Source organism: Sciurus vulgaris, assembly GCF_902686455.1.
Source record: "Sciurus vulgaris genome assembly, chromosome: 6".
NCBI classification, from domain to species: Eukaryota; Metazoa; Chordata; class Mammalia; order Rodentia; family Sciuridae; genus Sciurus; species Sciurus vulgaris.
Window position 1 is genome coordinate 97,280,280 of NC_136466.1, and position 22,873 is coordinate 97,303,152.

Consider the following 22,873-nt stretch of genomic DNA (forward strand, 5'->3'; position numbering starts at 1 on the left):
TTTGCCACTCATACTTCAGATAGAGCGCTAATTTCCATAATCTATAAAGAACTAAATGACTTTTTTAATTAAAATAATTTGTTTTAATTCTATAGTGCTGAAAAAATAAATATTTTTAAGCTCCTAAAGATGGGAAATTTGGAGGCAAATGAGCTAATATGTGTGGCAGGTATAGGCCATTGCATTAGTAGAGCTCCACCTTTTCACAGAGACTATATGAGATATGTATTGTTATCTCCACTTTCCACATTAAAGAGATAAAACTCAAGCTGTTTAGGTGGCTTACTCAAATTAATGTAGGAGCAGAATTTGAACCCATATAATTCCAGTACCAAAGGAGTCCCTTCCTTTCTTCCCTTCTTTCTTTTCTTTCTCTCTCATCCACAATGTTTCCTTAAAATAAAAAATCAATCAAATAACAGCAGTCGACCTACCAAGATTTAGTCTTCTGTTATTGGAGAAATATCAACAAGGATTTTCCAGGTTCCATGAAAATGGGTCCCACTTGGAGTTACAGTGATCCATTATTTTATATGGACCACCCTGTACTTCTTATATTCTCCCCAGGCTCTTTTTATTTCATGGAAGCAAAATTATTTTTTCTCTTAAAACAAAAGTTTCATTTAAAAGAAAAATAATTAGTACTTAAAGGGCAGTTCAATTGCCATTTCAAATCATACACTGTTTCCTCTCTTCCAAGACATTCTATTTAGAATATGAGCTGATTCAGTGGAAGACTTACTATTTTTAAAATGGTCTTTTTTTTTTTTTTTTTTTTTTTTTTTTTTTTTTTGTAGTCCCTGTGTCAGTCAGTTTTGTGGTAAGAAGGAAAGCAAAGATTTCATGCAGATGTGCTCGGGTACCACTGGAGACCAGTATTTTGCATTCTTGTTTCTCCTTTATTAGCCACCCAAAGAGGTACTCAAATTTGGGAGGTGTTAAGCAACTTAATATTTAAATTCAAACAAATTACTCAAGAGGAGAAAGGAAAATAACCCCTTCTTTTGCCTTTACCTCTCTCAATTGCCATTAAAATTGATTGTGATTTTGTTATTTCAAAACCAAATAGTTTTCTACCTTAAATACAGGTTCCTGTTGTCAAGTGAGCTCTGAAATACTACCGCTATGATAAACCCTGACTGTAAGAGTTTGAATTCACAATACTTATATTGTCTAACGAATTGAGTGATTTCAAAGTTTGAAGACTAAATGGTGAAATATCAACTTTGTGGATTTATTCTCTGGAAAATTCTAATTCTCACTTCATCATATAGCATTAATTCAGATCCAGATTTCTACTGGGATTCTAACTATAAATATATATAGACATAGGTAAACAGCTTCATCCATAGTCAGGAAAAATGAAAATTTAAACAATAAAGAGACACTATTTGTTCATCTCATTAATTAAAAATAATATCAAACAGTAGGCATCCTAAAAAATAAGAGCAAAAACTGATATGGTAACTTTGTAGTGTACTTTTGGAGATTGTAGTACTATAGGATAATCCTGCAGTACTGTTGGTCTTACCAAAGTTACTGAATGAATTGCATTTCTAAATAGTGAATAAAAAAGGATGCTGAAGATGATAAAATGTGGTGACACAACTGATACAAACATTTTAAAACAAAAACCTATAAATTATTTATAATAAGAATATGTATTAAGAAAAATGTGCTCCAAATTCATAGTAGAGATTATCTATAGGGACAAGGAGAGTATAATGGAATTGGCACTGATGATTAATGGGAAATAAAATATGGCAAAAGTTTAGCAACTGTTATTTTTAGCAATGGGTGTTCCATTAGTTTATGTATTTTTCTGAAATATGTATATTTTAAAATTAATTTTTAAAACAAATTTTCAGAATCATAGATGTTTTTGATTAGTGACAAATAACTCTTTTTATTCAGGTTGAAAATGTCACCAGGGTAAAAGTTTGAAGGAGGTCATATTGTCTTTTTTTGAATATGATATACAAGGTTGTAGTTGAAAAATAACCAAAATTGTTTAACAGGTCTGGTAATGATACATTGGATGTTTTGATAAAATATTTACCCATTTTGGACGTTGACAAGACACCTAAAATACAGAAAATTCATGAAAATTTATATTACGATATGTTGAGACCACTAGTTAGCATTAGTAATGTGTTACATGATTGCATTAACTGAAATAATGGGTAAAAAGTAGTGTAAAGACAACCAATACTGAGCAACCTCAAGAAAGATTATAGTGTTGTTGGATGAAGAAAAACACTGCTGGTATTCAAATACAATGTAGGCATGAATTCTGAGCCAAACTGCTAATGGATTTAGCCATCTGAGTTTTGAAGGAAGTTTGACATCACTGATATTTTGCAGGAAAATGTGTAGAATAAAGGAGAAAGTGGAGAAATCTGGGTTTATATGGAAGAATAATGCATCTTTCTAAAAACTCTAAGCTGATCATAGGTATTTTGAACTTATGCTTCCCTAATAGCACACTTTGCAAATCTAATGTTGAAATTTTAGATAATGGTCCATATTGACATTTTCTTGACACATGCTGTATGGTAATTCATTTTTTGTTTGAGGCATTTATATGCTAAAGATATGTCCTTTCCAAACTCATGGCATGGACTCAGGCCCTCATCATTGATTACCAGTCTAACCTCTCAATTTATTTTTCTCCCATTTCTACGTGCATTTAAACTTAATATTCATTTCAACTTGGTAACTCAGAAAAAAGTTCAGATCATGTTAGTACCCTATTTAAGTACCTGAGTGACTGGGAGTTTAGCTCAGTGCTAGAGCACATTCTTGGTGTGTGGGAGGCCCAGGTTTCAATCCTTAGCAAAAAAAAAAAGAAAAAACATATTGAATTAGCCTGTCGACTTGGAAACATTTCCTGTAGGAATAGCCAAGTAAGCAAGCAAAATGTAGAAAAATATGCAAAGTATTCTTTTTGGGTTTTTTGTTTGGTTTTGTTTTTTGGTACCAGGTATTAAACCCAGGAGTGCTTAACCATTGAGCAACATCCCCAGACCTTTTTTATATTTTATTTTAAGAAAGGGTTTCACTGATTTGCTTAGAGCCTCATTAAGTTGCTGAGGTTGGCTTTTGAGCTCATAATCCTCCTGCCTCAGGTTCCCCAGCCTCTGGGATTACAGGTGTGTGCCACTGCACCTGGCCAAAGTATTCTTTTGTAAAATAAACACTAGTCAAAAATATATGGATATATGGATATTAAATGTAAATATAGATGGGCTGGGGTTGTGGCTCAGTGGTAGAATGCTTGCCTAGCACGTGCAAGGCACTGAGTTCGACTCTCGGCACCACATGGAAATAAATTAAAAAATAATAATAATATATGTAAGCATACAGTATATACTTGAATGTGATTATGTAACCAAGGAGAAAATAAAAGAATACAAAATAGTTCTAATAGTTTTAATTTTTTAAAAAAGGAAAAAATAGTATGCATGATACAATCACCTTATAAATATTGATATAGATGTGCAATTTTTTACTTGAAAATCCAAAAGTAAATCAATGAATAATTATACTTTCTTACTGACTGTAGAAAGAAGTTTAAACTCTTTGGCACCAAACAGTCTTTGAAATCCCTCTGTGACCTCACAATTGCACAAGTATTGTGTGACAGCTGTACCTTCTCCTTCAGAGTTCCCACATCACACCAGCTGAACACGCCCTTTCTTACCTTTACACAACCCCTCGTGCACGTGGCATATTCTTTCTCCTTTCTCTAAGGAAGTCCTATCTTCATTCAATATTGATTTCAAATGTCCTTTCAAAGTCTTTCTTAGTTAAATTCAGATACTCTGTTTTCAGTGTGCCCTTAAGATTTTGTAGAGCTTTCTATTGTGATGCCAAATGCATTGTGATCACTTTTGGACATATTTTAGTCTATGATTCTCTCACTAGACAGCTAGTTCTATGAGAATTGAAACCATATGTTTAATTTTTTGCACATCAGCATTAAAGAGATGGTAAGCAGTTGTTGTTGAATGAATTTACTTGTTTCATTTTACATTTTTAAAATGATGCACAATATTGTTATGCAGCAACATTGCTCTGTTTATTGTATGCTCAAGACTGAGCATTTAAATTCCCCACAAACCAATTAGTTTTATTCTTACTAATGGCCATGATTTACATATATCTCATATTTGTCTGTGCAACAAGGAATAAAGGACAGATTTTAAATTTTGGAGGAGTCCCCCCAAAATCAAGAAGAAAACAAAAGGTGGTAAGTTATTCCACATTCCAAAATGAGGCACCAGGTCTCCTGAACAAGACTAGAAAGGAGGTGGGCTAAAACTGCTTAGTGACTCCATGTCTGTCTCCTGAGTCTGAAGAGTTGAAATTGAAGGTGAGAAATTAGAATTTCTCTGAAGAAAGTTGTTAAAGACCATGACAATTTTCTGTCTCTCTCATTTAGGAAAGGGATTTAGGAACGCCCTTTAAGAGGGCTTAATTTTTATTCCTAAGTCCGAAGGACAAAGAGAACAAGTGCTTAGTCTGTCTTTGAAAATTTTCAGGTAGAGCTAGGCGTGGGTGCACACCTGTCATTTCAGCTGCTTGGGAGGCTGAGACAGGAGGATGGCAAGTTCAAGGCTAGCCTCGGCAATTTAGTGAGACCCTAAACAACTTAGCAAGAACCTGTCTCAAAATAAAAAATAAAATAAAAAGGACTGGGGATGTAGCCCAGTGGTTAAGCATCCTGGGGTTCATCCCTGGTACCAAAACAAAGAAAATTTACAGGCAAAAATCCTCTATCACTGCAGCTGCCTGCTTAGTGGTAATGCAGGGATGCACTGTGCTTGGAGCCATATGCACTTCCCCTGCCAGTGAGGCAGAGGTTCATCTTTCCACAGAGCAACAGTGAGCCTTTTAGAAGGTAGCTGGCTACATTCTTTAAAAGTGATTTGTTTTCCTTTAGATCCAAGGCAACCTCAGTATGAAGAAGCAACAGAGGACGAACAGGTGAAGAGGCTGTGGTGCAGTTACTGAAATCATGCAGAAGAGAAGAGGGCTCTGGTAGGGGAACCTCAGTGGAACACAAGAGTGTTCCACATGTCAGGTGGATACACCAAACAAGTCAACAGAGATCACTGGCAGAGGGATCACAAGCCAACAGAGACCACTTGACTCTCCTCCTTCCTTCTACATCAAAGAAAGGTGAAAAACCTAAAACTGTCAATTAAGAGGATGACAAGTCATGTCTTCACCTGCAGCAGAACCAAGATGGGGAACAAGAGATTTTAACTTTACAATAAACTTCAATTGTGTATTATTGCAAGAATGCTAGTTATTTTAATTATTGAAATGGGATTATTATCTAGACTGAGTAGAGTACTTCTACTATCTAAAAGTGAATGAAAATACTGCAGAACTCACTTAAAATTTCAAGTAGAGATGGGGAAAGATCAAATCCACAGGAAAGATTTGAGTTTATTATGTTTTAGTTGTTCACACAAATTGATTATTCATGATATTTTACACAAAAATGGAAAAACATATTAATTTGTATGCATTTATTACCACTGGTAGAAAAAAATCAAGGGTACACTTGGCTCAGAGAGAAATATTGAATCGTTTTTATACTGTAAACCAGCAAAGAGTGAATAGTCTATTTCATACATGTATGAAATCAAAAAAAACAAATTTGAGCAATAAATCTTATTTTATAGGCACAAAATATCTTTTTAATATCTTGATTGAGACTCACAATGAAATCACTGCAGGAAATCCAGCCCAAAAATATATTATCTTCATAAAGATTTTAAATAGTCATAAAATAAGATAGCATAGTGTAACAAAATAATTCAAAGAAACTTTCAGAAAAATTTTGTCTGCTATACTTATTTACTGTATGTCAGAAAAGATACTAGGCACCAGGGAAATGAAGACCACACCTTGGTTGTTAAGAAGCTCACACCTAGAAGGAAGTCAAACACACAAAAATGCTGGTCACTAGGCTAGTAAAGTCCTGCTGTCAGATCACATCTGGATGATTATAGTGCCACCCAACTATGCTTCCACCTCTGGACTGAACCCTCTTCTAAATTAAAACTAAATATGACCACAACAAACATGTCCACAGAATGCTCTACTGGCTTCTAGGGAACTTCAGTATTGTTAAATACCTTAATCTGGGATCATTTTTCCAGTCTGCCCGCTGCTTACCTCTCCTTCCTTCCTTATAAATACTTCACTCTTCTTAACCTACATGCCAAGCCTCAACTGCTACAGTGTTCCCACCTCTGAGCCTTTGCAAATGCATTCCTTTCTCCCCAGAATGCCTTATTCCATCTGCGTGGGAAACTCCAGTTTTGTCCTCTGAAACCCTACTAAGAAATTCACCTCTTATTTAAGGTCTTTCTTGCCTACCCCCTCCTTTTTACCAAAGTTTATCTTTACCACTAAATCATTAAGCATCTGGTATTGTGACTGGCATATTGTAGACAATGAACAAAGTAAAAACTGAACCAAGACAAATTTAGTTCAGTCGTGTGATAATATTTACTGATCATGATTATAGGCCAGTACAGTGGTTGTAGAGGCCTAATGAAGTGGGTTTTCCTCAGGACCCCAGTGGAAAGTTGCTAAAAAGCCCTTCTAATTGACTCTGAAGAAAATAGATGAGGCAATTTTCAGGGGACATGGCTGTAAATCAGGCCCAGGATTTTTGTAATGGAAACTGGGGAACACTGAGAGGTTCAGAGAGTTCAGGTCCTAGAAGGAATTGGGGCTGGAAGAAACAATTAGCTCTCAGCACTGAGAAATCAAACAAGAAACCCCCATGGCCTGGCAGGGTATTCATCTGAACGTTTTACATACTTTGGATTTCATTTTTTGCTTTTCCATATGGCTTCCATGTTCAACTATCTTCCCCAAACACATACTTATGTGTAGAGAACCTGTAATGAAAGGATTAAACAATAATAATGACTGCTTTTCACTTATTGGAAATTCACACAATTTATATAAATGTATGAATATTTAGGAAGAATTATTAACTAACCCCACACTCCCAAAATTACATGACATCTTTCCTTTCTTGCTTGGTCATTTTTTGAAGAATAAAGAAGTAGAATTGTTCTCAGATGTATTATCTTCCTTGAATAAAACTGGGTGGAAAATGTTTAATTTTTCCATAGTACCACAATCACATCTTCATTTTTAACACTCATCGTAGTGACAAGAGTTCCCTGCTCCCATCACTACCACTACTGATAATAATAGGACACTCAGGATCTGCTTACCCAGAAGATCAACTGAAGTTGGTTTACACATTATCCTTGGTTTACAAGGCCCATATACACAGAAAGAAACTTAGTCCATCTAGTTTGTGACCTTGGCTCAACACAGCCCAACAGGTTACCTACTGAACAGCCTGTTTCAAGCTGAAACATTGATGCCTCAATGAGAGTTTCTGACCATTCATTCATTCAACAAATCCATAGGAGGCTTCTCTTGAGGGTCAGGCACTGGACTACATATTACAATACTAAGATAAAAAGTATACCCATTACTTTTAGAGAACTAGGAGCTCCACAGTGAATATCTGAGGCAGGTGCCATGTTAGAAAATGCTGGAAGATGGAGACAGCTCCAGGGTAGATTACCAGGAGTCTTCTCACAAAAGGACATGCTTAAAAGTTTCAAAAGGATGTGTAAGAGGACAAATAATGGGGAAGGGAAATCCAAGCAGTAGGAACCACAGATTTCAGGACATGAAAGCACAAGCCTGGGGGTGCTTTTAAAATGAAGTTTCAGATGTGGCCAGCCTGGTGTGTGTATGGGGAGGGCAGAGATGAGGCTGGACTAACCAAGGCTCTAATGGTCAAAAGTCTCTACGCCACACTTAAGCTTCTACCATGAAGGTGATGAGGAACCACTTTAGAAATGTCGGAAGTGAGTAGCTTGAACAAATTGGTGTTTAAGAAAATTCATTCTGTAAAGGAGTCAGGAGAACCAGCTAGTGGGTTATTGCAGTCATTTGGAGGAGACAGGGAGGGCTGAGAAATGAGTATGCTCTGGAGGAAAGATGACAGGATCAGTTTGGAACAAGCTGAGATAGCTGCTAGACAATTGACTAGAGCACATTCCTTGTTTACACAGTTACATAGTTTAACCTCCTAGTACTTGGAAGAACACGCACTTTCACTCTAACTTGTATGCTTTCGCTGCATGGTCAATAGAAATAGTAAATATCCTATAAGACCCTAAGCTGCTGCTGACTAAATTTTCTAGTTTTAAGTAACCAACTTGGCTGATGGCACTTGTTCTCTTGAATTATACACACTGCAGAATTTGCTTTTGTAATTGTAATCACTTTTGATTCAGTCTTGAATCACAGAAAAAGAAAAAAAGAAAGAAACAGCTAAGAGAAACTGTGTCCTAATTGTCTGTTTTGTGGGAAATCTAGTAGGAGAAATTGAAAACAAAGACACAGATATCCTTCCTAGTGCTGTTTAGTGGCCAGTGCTCCATAGAGCACAGTAAGAAGATAAGGACACAGGGCTGGTATGTAGCTCAGGGGTAGAACCCTTGCCTAACATACCCCAAGCCCTGATTTCAATGTCCAGCATCATCAAAAAAAAAAAAAAAATTTTTTTTTTTTAAAGGCTGTAAGGACAGGAGGAATAAGGGGCTAACCTTCTCTTCTAAGGATACCCAGAAGAGGACTGTGGTCCCTGGTGTTTTGCTTCAGTATACCAACATCTAGAAAATCGACAGGCAGCATGTACACAGTTTTGAAAATTATGTTATAAATTCCTTTACTGTACTTCCTTATAGGAAAAAATTGTTTTGATAAGTACATGTTTGGATTACTCATGCTTCTCCAATAATAATTCCATCTCATGTTTCAAGGAGTTACTGTACATGTTCTGGAAATAGGAAAAAAGATTTAAGCTAGAGATATTCAATTACAATTCAAACAAGAAGAAGAAGAAAGGAATGGACTTTTTAAGTTCTATACTCTTTGTGAATGTGAAAGAAATAGTGTCTCTATCTTAAAGAGGAATGAACAAAATAAATAAATGGCTATGAGTGCCAAATATTTCAAATAATGGGTTATAGTAAGTAATCAAGTATGTTGCAGTTTTTATTTAATGATCAAAAGCCAAGCTGTCGCTATGCAACATTTTCTGATGTGAATGAATATAAAAAGTTCAGCAATTCATACACTTTATAGATTTCAGTTTCCAAATTAGTTTTGAAAACTTTGAAATGTTTAAAATGTAATTAACTCCAAAATTTATGTCGGCCAAAAAAGGGAATACTTCATTGTATCTTGATAAAACAGCAAACTTTTAAAGTCATAAAATTTTACAAGTCTAAGCTTCTACTCAGAATATTAAGAATTATACTAATGAAACTATACTATTAGCTCATTAAAACTTTTATTTCAATTTCTAAACAGGTATCATGCTAAAATTAAAGATTATTTTTAGTGATTTCAATTGGCATTTTAGAAAAATCGCTGAGTTTTAAGTCTATAAAACTCCAAAATGTAAATGGCATTTTATATCTTCATAAAATCACCTTATATAAAAGGCCAATATGAAGTAACACAAGAAATCAGCACATTTTCTACCTCTTGATAGTGGTGACTGGAAATAGAATTCTTTAAAAAAATTAAATAAAATAAGACTGGCTCCTTAGTTAGCAACTTTGGAGTTTCCGGGTCTGTTATGTGGTTGGACTATTGCTGAAGTGTCTGGCTGGGGTTGACCACCCATCTAGCACTCAATCCACATGCTCAGTTGTGTGGGTGTCTTTCTGCTCTTGTGTTTTTAAGTCATGTTTGATTTTTTTCACTGACCTCCTGTTACGATGACCTTTGAAGAAAAAACATTATTACTTCCCTGATGTGTGATGTTGTAAATGTGAATTAAGTATTGGGCAGCTGGAATTTTTTAGAGCTAAAAATTCATGTAGGAGGCAAAACAAATTTGAAGAAAAATGCAAAAATCTAAATTGTAAACTTCTGAGAATTTCCCAGGAGCCACACATCATTTCCACATTTTTAAAAAGAATGTAGTAAGAAGTTTTACAAAACAGAGACTGATGCAAATAACTAATAGAAAGAAAAGGGAACTGTAATTTATTTTTGAAACAAAAAAGGATAATGTTTTGAAAAGTGTGTTTCATGTAGTTACAACAATGACTGGATGTACTTTAAGTGTTACCACATGGCTTCTTGGAGCAACCATAGCTGGGTCTCTGCCTTAATGATGATACATGAAATGTTAAAGTCCGGAAGACGCTCAGAAACTTGCTTGTTTGATGAAGGCTTTCGAAGCAGGACAAACTAAGATTTCTAATCCATCACCACTATTCAGTTTCAACAAGCTTCAATTCAGCAGTGAGGGATATTTTACAAGTACCATTTGTTTGAACAAAATGCTCCATAGCCTTAAGAAAAAAGAAAAAAAAAACTGATTAATCTAGTCTGAAACTCAGATCAATTTACTATGAGTACCAAGGTAGCAGATTTGAGCATGGAACCCCTTTCTTCTAACTGCTGGTCTGAGTTTTATTTATCCACCTCATGGCAGTTGAAGTGAATTCAGCCTACAAATATGGAAGAAATTGTCACAATACCATACAGTCAGGCAACGGGCCTAACTTTTCTCTTAGGCATTCTATTCTTTTGTCAACTTAGGCTCTTAATTGTTTTATTTTGAAGTTCTAAGTCAGCTTTATATTTTTTATTTTGAGAATCGTAACAGAGATGATTGGTTGCCTACATGGTACTCATTTACTCTGTCTTCCTTACCGACGGAATCTAATTTAGTTGAGGGTTAAAACAGGATCCACTAAAAACTCTGCCTTCCTTGCAGGTGGATGGTCCTGTGACTACTTTTTACCTATGAAATGTAAGCAGAAGATGTTGGATGGGAACAATTCAGTTTCTGCATGCCCCCGGCCCTTCCTCTTCCCTATACTTTATGCCTGAAAATTGATACATTCTGTTTAGAATTTATTTTGTCACCACTATGAAGCAGAAATCTAGAAGGATCATGAGACACAGCGTGAAATAAACCACCAGTCTGGTACTTGGGGCTTTCCTTGGTTGGTGGCTGTCAGCAGCAATCCTACCTGACATACTTTGGTAAAGAAATAGTTAAAAATTCTGTAATTTCTTCCACAGTTGAGAAGTAGTACAGTAACAATAGTTCAAATTTATAAAGCCTTTTTAAAAGAAATTTATCATTCACTCATAGTAACATAATTTGAATCTTCTACTTCTGGTTTGAAAAGAATCTCAAATTCTGAATGTGAAAATAGGACATCGCGTCTGCTTGATGTGTGCAAAAACAGTTTCCTGGGACATGTCTGTAAAAACAAATCCCTGAGCAGTAAAATAGATGTTAATCACTTTTTACATGAAGGGAAAGATGGGTACTAGTCCGATATTCTGATTTATAAATTATGTCTAAAAAGAAACAGTTTTGTTGTTTCCCCAAAGATAATATCCATTTATTAATAGGAAACAGTTTATTCTTTCATGATAATTAAATATATAAATCACATAATATCTAGCTCATCTTCTCATGTTACAATGGAAAAGACAAAAGGGAAGAGGAGTTCAAGTGATATTTCTGAACTGCTTGCTACTGACTGGATTCTCAAATCAAAGAACTCTGTTAACCAGTGGGAAAACACTTGTAGTACTTGCTTGGAATTCTCCTCTTCCCATTCATTTTTACTACCCCCTCAGGTAGGATGTTTTTCCTTCCCCCACTTTGAACTCCTCCCCTCATTTATCCTGGACAATGGCAAATCAGCCTTTAAAACCCAGGCATGGTTCATCCTGAAAATTACCCTGGCTTCATCTTCCCTTCAACCTACAATGTAAGAAGTTGCTCCCCTTTGCTGGCTACACACTTGGGGTTCCCTTTCACACACTCCCTTCTGATCATGGTAATGTGGGTATACATCTTCTCTTTCCCTAAAGAAAGCAAACTATGAAAGGGCAAGGACCAAACCCACATTCTTCAATGTACAGCATGGGATCTGGCCAAATATACTTTCCCTAATACTTTTTAGAAAATATATGCCAGTGAATCCTAGTGCAGTGAGGACAGGTACTGTATCGGTAGAATCATACTCTGCTCCCTAATGCATCTTGCAACCCTTCTCCTGTTAACTTCCATCCTGCATCTGAACATCCATAATCTCAGAAGAACTGGCTCCAAAAGCCAAGAGGTTTAGTAATATTAGAAAGTTGTACATAATCCATTTAAGGTATGGAAATACAATTCAAAGTACACATTTTTGTCCTCAGGGAGCATATAATAATTCAATTATAAAGAGCAAACAAGGGCAGGTAAATAAACGTGACATACTTGATAACATCATTATACAAGTCTCTGGTTGCTCAGGCTTGGTTTCCTAGAACACTGTGAAAGACACAGGCTTTGAAATTAATAGGTTAATCTAGGCTTGAGAAAGAAGATACAATGGAAAAACACACTGAGATAAAGTGCAATGGGAAATCCACTATTGGAGAAGACATAGTTCCTAGAACAGAGATAAGAAAAATTAAAATGTTCCAAATTATACTATTTGGATAATGTATTAAATTTTTCCTTTACCACATCAACTATAATTTAGTGATTTTTTTAGTTGAAGAGATTTCTAAATGAGAGTTCTCTGGTAATTTCCCCCACCTCTTTTTTAATGAATGCTTTTTTTCCCCATTCATCATATTTTAAATGATTCTATATATAGTTTTTATGATAAAAATAGTTTTTCTTTTATAATAGAGTATTAAATGGGGGTCCTATATGAAAGATCCTACAGAGTGAAATATTAGGAAATAACCAAACAATTGATATAGTCATTTTAATTACTACCTTGTTATCTGTGACCTACTTTGCTTAGTAGCTTTTATGGAGCCTGATTTACTGGAAAATGAATGCTAGATTCAGGATAGATGTAAGAAAATCTTAGTTTTGTCAAATTGACAGTATTTCTGTAAAAACAAATCAAGCTAGTAAAACTCATTTTGGTATGTTTTTTTAAATAGCAAGTTTACATCAAATTAAATTTAATAAAGGAAGAAAGTAATTTTTCCTATAATTATGATTCTCTATAGAGTATATATATATCAAGGTAGACAAGAGAAAAAAACAATCTTACATTCTCTTGGAGTACTATTACACACAAACAAAATAAACCTAAGTTTACTCTTTGCTAAAAACTAAAAGCAAAACTAATGACTTTGGGAGTGAACATCATCAGGCCTTGCACTTAGTTCCCTATACCCTATAACAGGTTTTAGTCTGCCAACTCCTCTTTCAACCCCCATGAGTCATCTCAGCTAACCAAGTCTCAAGTTGGCATTCATTTGTGATTACACTATTCTCAGTGGCATAGATTCCATTCCCAGAATATGTAATGGTCTAAATGAAAACTATATAGAATAATGAAAGAATGGACATTTGCAGGTATATAGGCTTTTCATAAACAATGAGAATAACAACAAACAAATGATAATAGTCAAGGTGAGTGAAAGATGGAACAAGGTGTTGAAAAGCCCACACATGCATAGGCACACTCACACACTCAAGTGTGCCGTGGCTGGCTATCATATAAGGATTCCCAGCAGTCTTTGAGATCAATCCTCTCCCATGAGAGTTATTTTTCAGAGATGACTAATTACCTTTCCAGCAAGGGTCAGCACTGAGCCTGAGGTGTGGACTGAGTCCTCAATTGTGCTCAGGATCCGTGTGTGTGCACTCTGCATGAACTTGTACAAGAGATTATAATGATAACATGAGAAATTAAACCAGACCCTCAGAGACCTGTTCCAAATATCCTAACCAAAGATATCCTAGGAAATAAACTGTATAAACTACAATGTTGCTGCTTGGGGGTAACGTCCGAGTGACTGGTTTGTGAGTTGAATGACCATGTTTCTTTCTTTAGCATAGTTGCCAAGAATCTTAGATTAATCTTTGTCATGAAACCCACATCTAGCTTCATTGTGATTTCTTTCTTACATTAGTCTTCATTTTGGTGATTAATACCTTTTTTTTAATGGTTTTAAGTTATTTTCACTTATTTTCCCATATTTCCTTTGGGAAACATTTTGATTTTTTATGATATAAGACAAAAAGGAAAAGGAAAAGAGAGGGAGGTAAGGGTAAAGAAGAGAGGGGGCCTGTGTCCTGGGACTCGGGGCCCCATAAGGCCTGTGCCCTTTTACTTTGGGCATGTTGTCTAACTGGGAACTTACTTAACATCTCTGAGTCTCAATTTCATCTAAAATAGAAGGATGTCAGTACCTACCTAATGAAGAAAATGTGGTAAGATCAATTAATTTTAGTTTCTTTTTTCCTTATGCTCCTTATGCTTGTTATATATGAAATACATATACAGATACATGTTATGTATGAACAAATATATATATGCATATTTAAGTATATACATATGTACAATATCTACCTACCCCCCACACACAACACACACACAAAGTTTAATTCTGGGAACAAGGCCTTAGAAAGTCCCCACTCATTAATTTCCAAAGAACTTCAAGGAAGGCATTTAGGAAACTAATCTATCCTTCACCACAATTGCTGGTTTTTTTTTTTTTTTTTGTTAAAATTATGATCTACAGAAGATATTGGAAATGAGTCTAGGAAATGAGCCATCTTATTAAAGCAGAGTTTAGGTAATCTTTATGTGTTAAATAGAAACCTAAAAGAAAGTCCTCCCCTTGGGCCTGCCCCCTTTGTGATCTGCTCTGTCTGTCTGCTACAACAATCATTGCCACAGTACACAGTGCTCACCACTGACCTATTGCAGACAGTTAATCAAGAGCAGAAAGCAGCTTTCACAGTACAAGCAGTTACTTGTTCTCAACTTTTTAAAGTTCATAATTCAGTCTTACTGTCATTTCTTTCCTCTTGCCGGTTCTTTTATGAAAGGTATAGCTGAACAGAAAGAAAACCAGAGTCATTAACTGTTTGAAAGTTTAATGTGCTACCAAACCAGAATGAGATGTGATAATGAAATTTCTACTGCTGAAAGCAGGTTTTGCTAACTGATGTATGTAGTGAGAAGGTGGTCATATAACCAACAAAAATAAAAACTATGCTCATTTTTTATATTTCTCATTAACTTTGGTTTCAATTGGTCAAACACCAAATTAGACTTTAGTTAGGATACTTTTAGAAGGTGTGTCTAGCAAAATTCCACTTGTTCATGTTAGGGAAAATATATTCTACATGTATAGTATCAATGTTGATCAAGTAACCTCATATCTAAGATAATCTAGAATGATGGATAAGGATTTAACATGGCTTAACATGGCTGGACAGTATTCAACCATCCTAATTGGTCATAAGAGCCATCCAAGTCACCAGAGTTCTTCCATGGGGCCTATTCATGGCATTCATCAGTCTGCATTCAAGGTATGTCCAAATGAAATTCTAATTTACCTTTTCTAACCATAGACAGTTCCCAACATATGATAGTCCCATCTATGATTTTTCAACTTCACCCTGGATTGAAAGCATATTTTGAATTTGATCTTTTCCCAGGCTAGTCATATACAGTATGATACTCTTTTTTTTTTTAATTTCTCTTTTTTTTATTTTTTAATTGTAAACAAATGGGATACATGTTGTTTCTCTGTTTGTACATGGCGTAAAGTCATACCATTTGTATAATCATAAATTTACATAGAACAATGTTGTTTGAATCATTCTGTTATTTTTTCCCTTCCCCCCACCCCTCCCACCCCTCTTTTCCCTCTATACAGTACTTCCTTCCTCCATACTTGCCCCCCTCCCTAACCCTAACTCTAACCCTAACACTAACCCTTCCCTCCCCCCCATTATGTGTCATCCTCCACTTATTAGCGATATCATTCGTCCTTTGGCTTTTTGAGATTGGCTTATCTCACTTAGCATGATATTCTCCAATTTCATCCATGTGCCTGCAAATGCCATAATTTTATCATTCTTTATGGCTGAGTAATATTCCATTGTATATATATACCACAGTTTCTTTATCCACTCATCAATTGAAGGGCATCTAGGTTGGTTCCACAGTCTGGCTATTGTGAATTGAGCAGCTATGAACATTGATGTGGCTGTATCTCTGTAGTATGCTTAAGATACTGGGTGGCAGCAGGGCAGCAACTCCTAATCAGCCATGTGATCTCAAGATAAACAACCAATCCTCTACAGTGTGCTATGTTGCTAAGTGAGGATGCTCAGTCATTTAGGAGATCAAATGCTTGTTCAACTTATATTTTCTGTTCACTGTGTGTACATTGGGACATAAATGAGGAATTGTACTCAATAGTCAAGGAGTGTGGGTACTTCAGTTTTGTACTTCTATGTTCGATGTAAACAAAATGGATCATAGTTGTTCCCAAATGCAACATGCTGTTTTCTGTCCCTTTGCCTTTGCACATGCTTCTAACCTCCTAAAGTTCTCAGTCATAGCATCTATTCCTCCAGGTATCCATTATGCCCTCTTTCCCAAGATTTCTTTTCGGAGACCTCTAACAGATCACCATCTGTTGAAATTATATTCATTTTAAATTCAGTTAAGATGCCCTCTTTGTCAAGGAAGTACTCCTTTTGCCTATCCCAAACTGACCTTATCTCCTTTTCCTCTCCCTCCAGCAACACTTGGATTTAACTCGAGTATATCACTCCTCAAAGTTATTGACACACAGTAGGAGTTCATTTACTATATGATAAATGAATCAATGACTCCTTGGCTATAATGCACTTCCAGTTAGCCCCAGCTTTCTCTTCTTCCTTAGCTTATAAACCTTTTATTAGTAAAGGGGGGTGGGTTGGTGAGAGGATGGTGCTTATTAATCTTTGTAACCTTCCCATTACCTAATAGGTTCGTTGCACATAATGAAAGCTTGATAAATATTTCTTGAATTGCATGATTAAACTGGGTCATCCAGGTTAGAAGCACCTCAGATTACTCCTGGATTTATCAGGAGCAGTGGTAGTGATGTAAGAGGTAATTTTCTTTGCTGAATCATAGCTGAATTTATATCACACTAAGCTCTGGAAGGTACCACTTTTCAAATTAAATATAAAAACAATAACCTTTCTGTGTGTAATGTTATAAGTTCTGCTGTCTCCTTTCAGGCATGGGGGCATCTCTGTAAGGTGTTGACCTAAATTTCTTCTGACCTAATTTCCTTGTTGCAAAAGGAATTCGGTGCAACCAGCCCCCACTGCAGAAAGGTTTTGTTCTACATCACTGTCAAATTTCAATGACAAATGGAATGAACTTTGTTAGTCCTTTTGAGATTTCAGAATAGCTCAGGATATTCCCCTCTAATATCTAAGAACATTTCAGTGATTCGTCCTGCTGGCTAGGGAGTGGAAAAAGACCTCAGTCTGTCCTGAGCAGTCAGACACGCCCCACGGAAGCACCAGGCACTACCTGCAAACATTTTTCTTGCACAGTAGCTGAGGAGGTTGCCAATGAAATGGAGATGAATGTAAGTGGCAAAAAAGGACCCATTAGATTCTTGATCCAAAATATAGAAACATTTCTCAGCACCAACAAACTCTATTTGGTTCTAGTCCTAGGTATCTTGAAGCAAAAATAAATCAATCTCTACTCCTATGATAAAAAAAAAAAAAAAAAAATTCCTCTCAAAGATACAAAATTCCTTTTTTCCACTCTGTTGTGAGCATGTTTGTGTGTGTGTGTGTGTGTGTGTGTGTGTGTGTGTATGTTGTGTGTGTGCGTATTTGAGAAGGGAGGGTTTATGAAAGAATAGGATTTAGCTCAGATAAATTAGTGGCTGTAAAAGTTATAAGACAACAGACAAGAATATACTAAAAATACATTCCTTTGAGTTTTTAAAGAAAAGATAAGACAGTGTTCTACTAAGAATAGCTTCAGTCTATCAGTTTCTGAAAGAAGAGGGTTATAATAAGATGACTACCCAGGGCTTCTTTCCAATGTTGTTATTAACCAATGACCAGTATCTGAATCATGTATTCACAGGCAGTTTCAATATGAGATAGATTGATTTTAAGTTTCAAAATTTTTATAATCATCTTAGTAATATGGGGAATGTATCTTAAATATTTGAAATTACTATAATTCCCTCATATTTGATCACAAATTATAACTCAAAAATGTTATCCCATTATTTCCATGGGAAGCAATTCTCTGGAAGACCTTATAGCACCACACCCTGCCAGTTGGTGATGTGGTCAGCAAAGTCTAGAGGAGGTCAAAGAAAGCAGCTGTCCCAGCAATCCACCCTGAACTAAATGGGAACTTAAAAGAGCATAAGAGGAGAGGAAAAGCTGACAAAGGAAAGCAAAAGAGTCAGTCTCAAAAGCAAAAAGATGTAAGAAAACCAGCGATATTGAGATATTAAAGAAGTGCATGGGGTCAGGGGTAGCTATTTCTAACAATAATAATAACTAAAGTCAGAAGAATAAGTAATCTAAAGAGGAAAGAATTTTAACTACCCCCCCAAAAATTACTGAATATTTATTGGGGCACTCCCCGAAAAACTCAAAAATAAATAATTTAATTATATTAAATCCCAAGTAAAGTGAAAAATGCATTGAAACAAACTGGTTATGTGAAAATAAAGAAAACCAAAGGAGAATGCTCAGTCTGCAAATAGTCACTAAGCAAGTATTGGGGGCAGATAAGAGATGCTGGGTGCTGGATAAGAGATGACCAAACAAGCAAATACATTATCATCGAAGTTATTACACCAAGATTGTGTTACCCAATGGACAGAACTGAAGAACTTATTATTTAGAATTGAATTTTTTTATCCTAGTACATAGTATTAAACCAAGATCAGAGAGAGAACTCTAGACAAAGAGAGAAAGGAAATGCATATATATAGTGGGACTATTGTGCTGGTTCTTTAGCAGAGGGCTGATATGTGACCTGGATCAAACAGAATAAATTCTCCCCTGAGAGTATTTGCTGGAATCTCTAGAGAGATCATCTCCCATATATTGAAAAAAAAATATTTTGTGAAGTCAAAGGAAATTATTAATCTGGAAAGTTATTTTCTAAGAAGGAATTTTTTAGCATATTTCTGTGGATTGTAGAGGACAGCAAGGAATTCCTAGTGTAAGATTAAATTAGAAAAGTTCAATGGTTCAGTAAGAAATGATCTCAGCAGATGCCATTAAAAAATGTCCAGGACAAGTTGTATGCAAATTGGAGACCTTTCCTGGGTCTCTTGCATCTCTTTGATATCTTCTTCTAATCAAGGACTTGGTGGTATAGTCCCTGCAATTTGATTCATAAATGAGGCAAGCTTTTAATAACCAAGTCAACTGATAACTGAAAATACATTTCAACATATATGTAAGCTTAGTGGAAAACTTTAAAGTCATTTCTTCTTATGGGGACCAACTTTCCATGATCATCTATTATAGGATCTATTTGAGAGCAAAGGGCCTTCATTTATTGACTTAGCATAGCACCCTGGTGTCATTACTCCCAGATCCTATTGCAATACACACCTGATGCTCTGGGATCTTCTATCAAACCCATGGAAAGGAGAACAACTTCTAAAATCCATTTTTACTTTTCCAAGAGCAAAGATGACAATTTGAAGCAAAAGCCAGGTCAAATTCAGCTTTTCATAAAATTGGCTGGGCCTGTCTCTGTTCAAGAGAAAGCCTAGCTGAATCTCTGCTTTCAGAAGCCACACTAGATTGAACAATCAGACTGTTTGAAAAACCCATCATCCCACAAGGATTTGTGAAGTGTTGAACGTCTGGCATATGGGTGTTCTGAATAAAAGGATTTTGCCAGGAGTTTTGAGATCAGAGATTCACGATTAATTCTGACTGCTTGGATCAATAAAGATTGTTTTCCTTTGAAACAGAGCACCTATAAAATTATGTAATTTGAGGTATAGGAAAATCATTGCCGAATGAGCAAAGAGTACTTTGCTGCCCACAGAATCCATTTGGTAATAATTTCAGCATGAAAAGTAAGATCATTATTTTGATAGGACAAATGCATTTAAAAGTCATGAAAGATTATATCAGTTAAAAATTGTATTTGCATTAAATATGTTTCAGCACAAACTCACTCAGGTGTAGCACTATTGACACCAGAAATGCAATTCAGTGTGAGCTGTTTCCTAAAGGAAAAGTACATGTAAGAATTTAGATTATTTTGTCTAGCACAGCTGCTGCTTGTACTGCAAAAGCAGAGATGCAGCTGATGACAAGGTAGAATGGAACTTGACACCTCCGTTGGCATTCAGCCAAGAATACAGAATGTTTTAGCCAGTCTGTGGCATGTGATCCATTTCTTAATTGTTGATAACATATAATTAGGACAATCTAAGCCTAGTTTAATGAATGCAATAAGTTAAACTGCAGTGCTTGACTATACTTGGATAGACTTTGTTAGTCTTGGAGCATGGAACTGCAGAGTAACATTTTATAAACAGTACAAAATGGAATCTTCCCTTTACAAACTATCGGCCTAGAATTATGGCCGACATCCTAACCCACAGTATAAATTGTGTGCACTGTATAAATGTCAACTGATATTCATGGCCAATGTGCCCAAAATAAATTTTCCCCTTGAAGATTTTAAAGGTAAGATTTATGTGCAGAAATTGGGCACATATTTAAAAATGACAGACTACACGTTCTGCTAATCAGTTATCAACCTGATTTATTTTGACAGACTTCTTTCTAAGATGATCAGAGCTCAGTCTAGTGTACTACACATTTTTTCAAAATGCAATGATTTTCTTGAAATTAATGAATTGATTATTAATTTCTTATTAAAATAGATTCACTGCATTTATCTTTTCATACTCCTATTACTTACTGCAGGTTTTGTAAAAACATTGTCATTGTAAAACATGCAAAAGTCTTTCACCTAGGACATAAAAAAAAATTCAACTAGATTTTAAATATCTCTGGTAAAAGATTTATTTTTTCCAAAGGAGTAAAAAAATCCTACCAACATATAAAATAATGCAAGAAATTAAAAGTTTAAAAAATATATTTTAACTTTTGACAAAATAAAAAAAGCATTAAAGGAAGGTCTATTTATCCATAGTATATATGCATTCTCTGATTTATTTATTAATGTATTTATTTGGTCTTTAAATTTGTTCTAATGTTATCAGAATCGATTTTTAGTCTCACTCATCCCCAAGGAACTGTCTTGAGTGAAGCTCTTATCGGGAAATTGTAATAAAGAATCAGCTTGCAAAGCTGTTACTATGGTGCTCACATATCTGTAGAAATTTTTAGTGGAAATAAAATTCCAAAGCACTAAATTTAGAGGTATTTCGTTTCCTAGTAAGAGGCATAAAAATAGTACTACTAGATACAATTTAAATTCCAAGGGGGAGATATTTATTTCTGTACGATGCTCAACCATGTACATTCTAGAAAGCTAGTTTCTTTCCACAGACCTTGAGACAATTAAAAATCATATTAACTAATTTCCTGTCGGGACACCTAACAGATAGTACTTTTTAGAAAAGGAGACTTTCTTCATTTTCACATTTTCATTTTCATGTTTTTAAGAAGAAACTTTCCAAAAACTTGAAAATGTATTCTTTTACATGTATTTAAGAAAATAATTTTGACAGTGATACATATCTATAGTTTCAGATGCTAAATTGTTTTCTATCTTGTAGAGAGCAAGAAGAGTTAAAGAATGTCATTGGTGCCCTGGTATGGTTACTAGAAAGCTCAGGTTTAAGCAATATTTTCCATTAAAAGTAATTCTTACTATGATGTGCACAAGTCACAAAATTCCCTTTTCCAAAAATAAAAAATGAAAATTTCCAGAAATCATGACAAAATATAGTCCTGAAATGAAAATAATTCTAAATATCATACTTAAATAACAATTTTTTAAAGCCTCTGCCACCAAATTCCTCAAGCCAAATTACATTCCAGAGGCATTGCCTAAATTACTGCTTAAAGAGGAAGAAATTTTTTAAATTATCATAAAAATTTTGCTTTTATGATTAAGTCACCAAAAACAACAAAAAAACCTAGAATAATATTACATGGGTGAAAATATTATATTACATCTGTAACTTCCAAGTTTACAACAAAAAGGAAAGAAATTGTCATCTCAAGAAACAAGACTAAAAGCAACCACAGATCTATAACTTTTGAATGAATGACAGATATGCTTATAATTATTGAAGAGGAGATAATAAACAATGTTGCCATATTTTTCCATTGGTTATTTGTAACTGAAATAAGTATAAATGTATATTTGCACCAAAAAAATTTTTAAACATTCAGATTTGACAAGTGCAATAGAGAAAAAGATTCTTGAGTTGCGCATTTTCATGTACACAGGAGAGAAAAAGAGAAGAGTTCATGTTATAACTGACTTTGGTTTTATCTGTTCTTACAAACTGTCCTTAAATGAAATTATTCAGAAAAGCAATCGCAACTCCATCCTCTAAATTAAAATGCAAACCTCACGTTAACACGAATAAATGTGCCCATAATTTCAGAGACTATTTTAGGAAATGTGGTCATTATATGTGTTTCTTTTTATGATGAATTTTGAATTTGGGATAAATTTTGGCTCATAATTAGAACAGACTACCAAGACTGAGAGACATAATGCAATGTGATAGTGGGCAGTTCACTATTCTTTTAAGAATATCTAATTCAATACTTCTAATTATCAGTTTGCACCAGGAAGGAAATATTTCTTCATGTAAAGTAATTGCAGAGCCTTCGTTAAGTATTCACATGATTTTCAAGGTATACTTTCCATATTACCATAATTTAATTTTCATCTTTATATGACACGTACTGCTACAATCAGTGAAATCTAATAGGGAGGAAAGGTATAAAAGAACT

The 22,873-nt window shown here is 35.0% G+C and overlaps 1 long non-coding RNA gene across 5 annotated transcripts in view; it reads right to left on the bottom strand.

Moving 5' to 3' along the window:
* Positions 1-3,511: 3,511 nt before the first annotated feature.
* The window catches only part of LOC306663841, an 85,547-nt gene continuing 66,185 nt past the window's right edge, over positions 3,512-22,873 (bottom strand). For all 5 annotated transcript variants that reach the window (XR_013764555.1, XR_013764556.1, XR_013764557.1 and 2 more), the window contains 2 exons: positions 6,847-6,926; positions 3,512-5,944 (listed from right to left, as the gene is read on the bottom strand). This is a non-coding gene — a long non-coding RNA (uncharacterized lncRNA). The remainder of the gene's footprint in view (positions 5,945-6,846; positions 6,927-22,873) is intronic.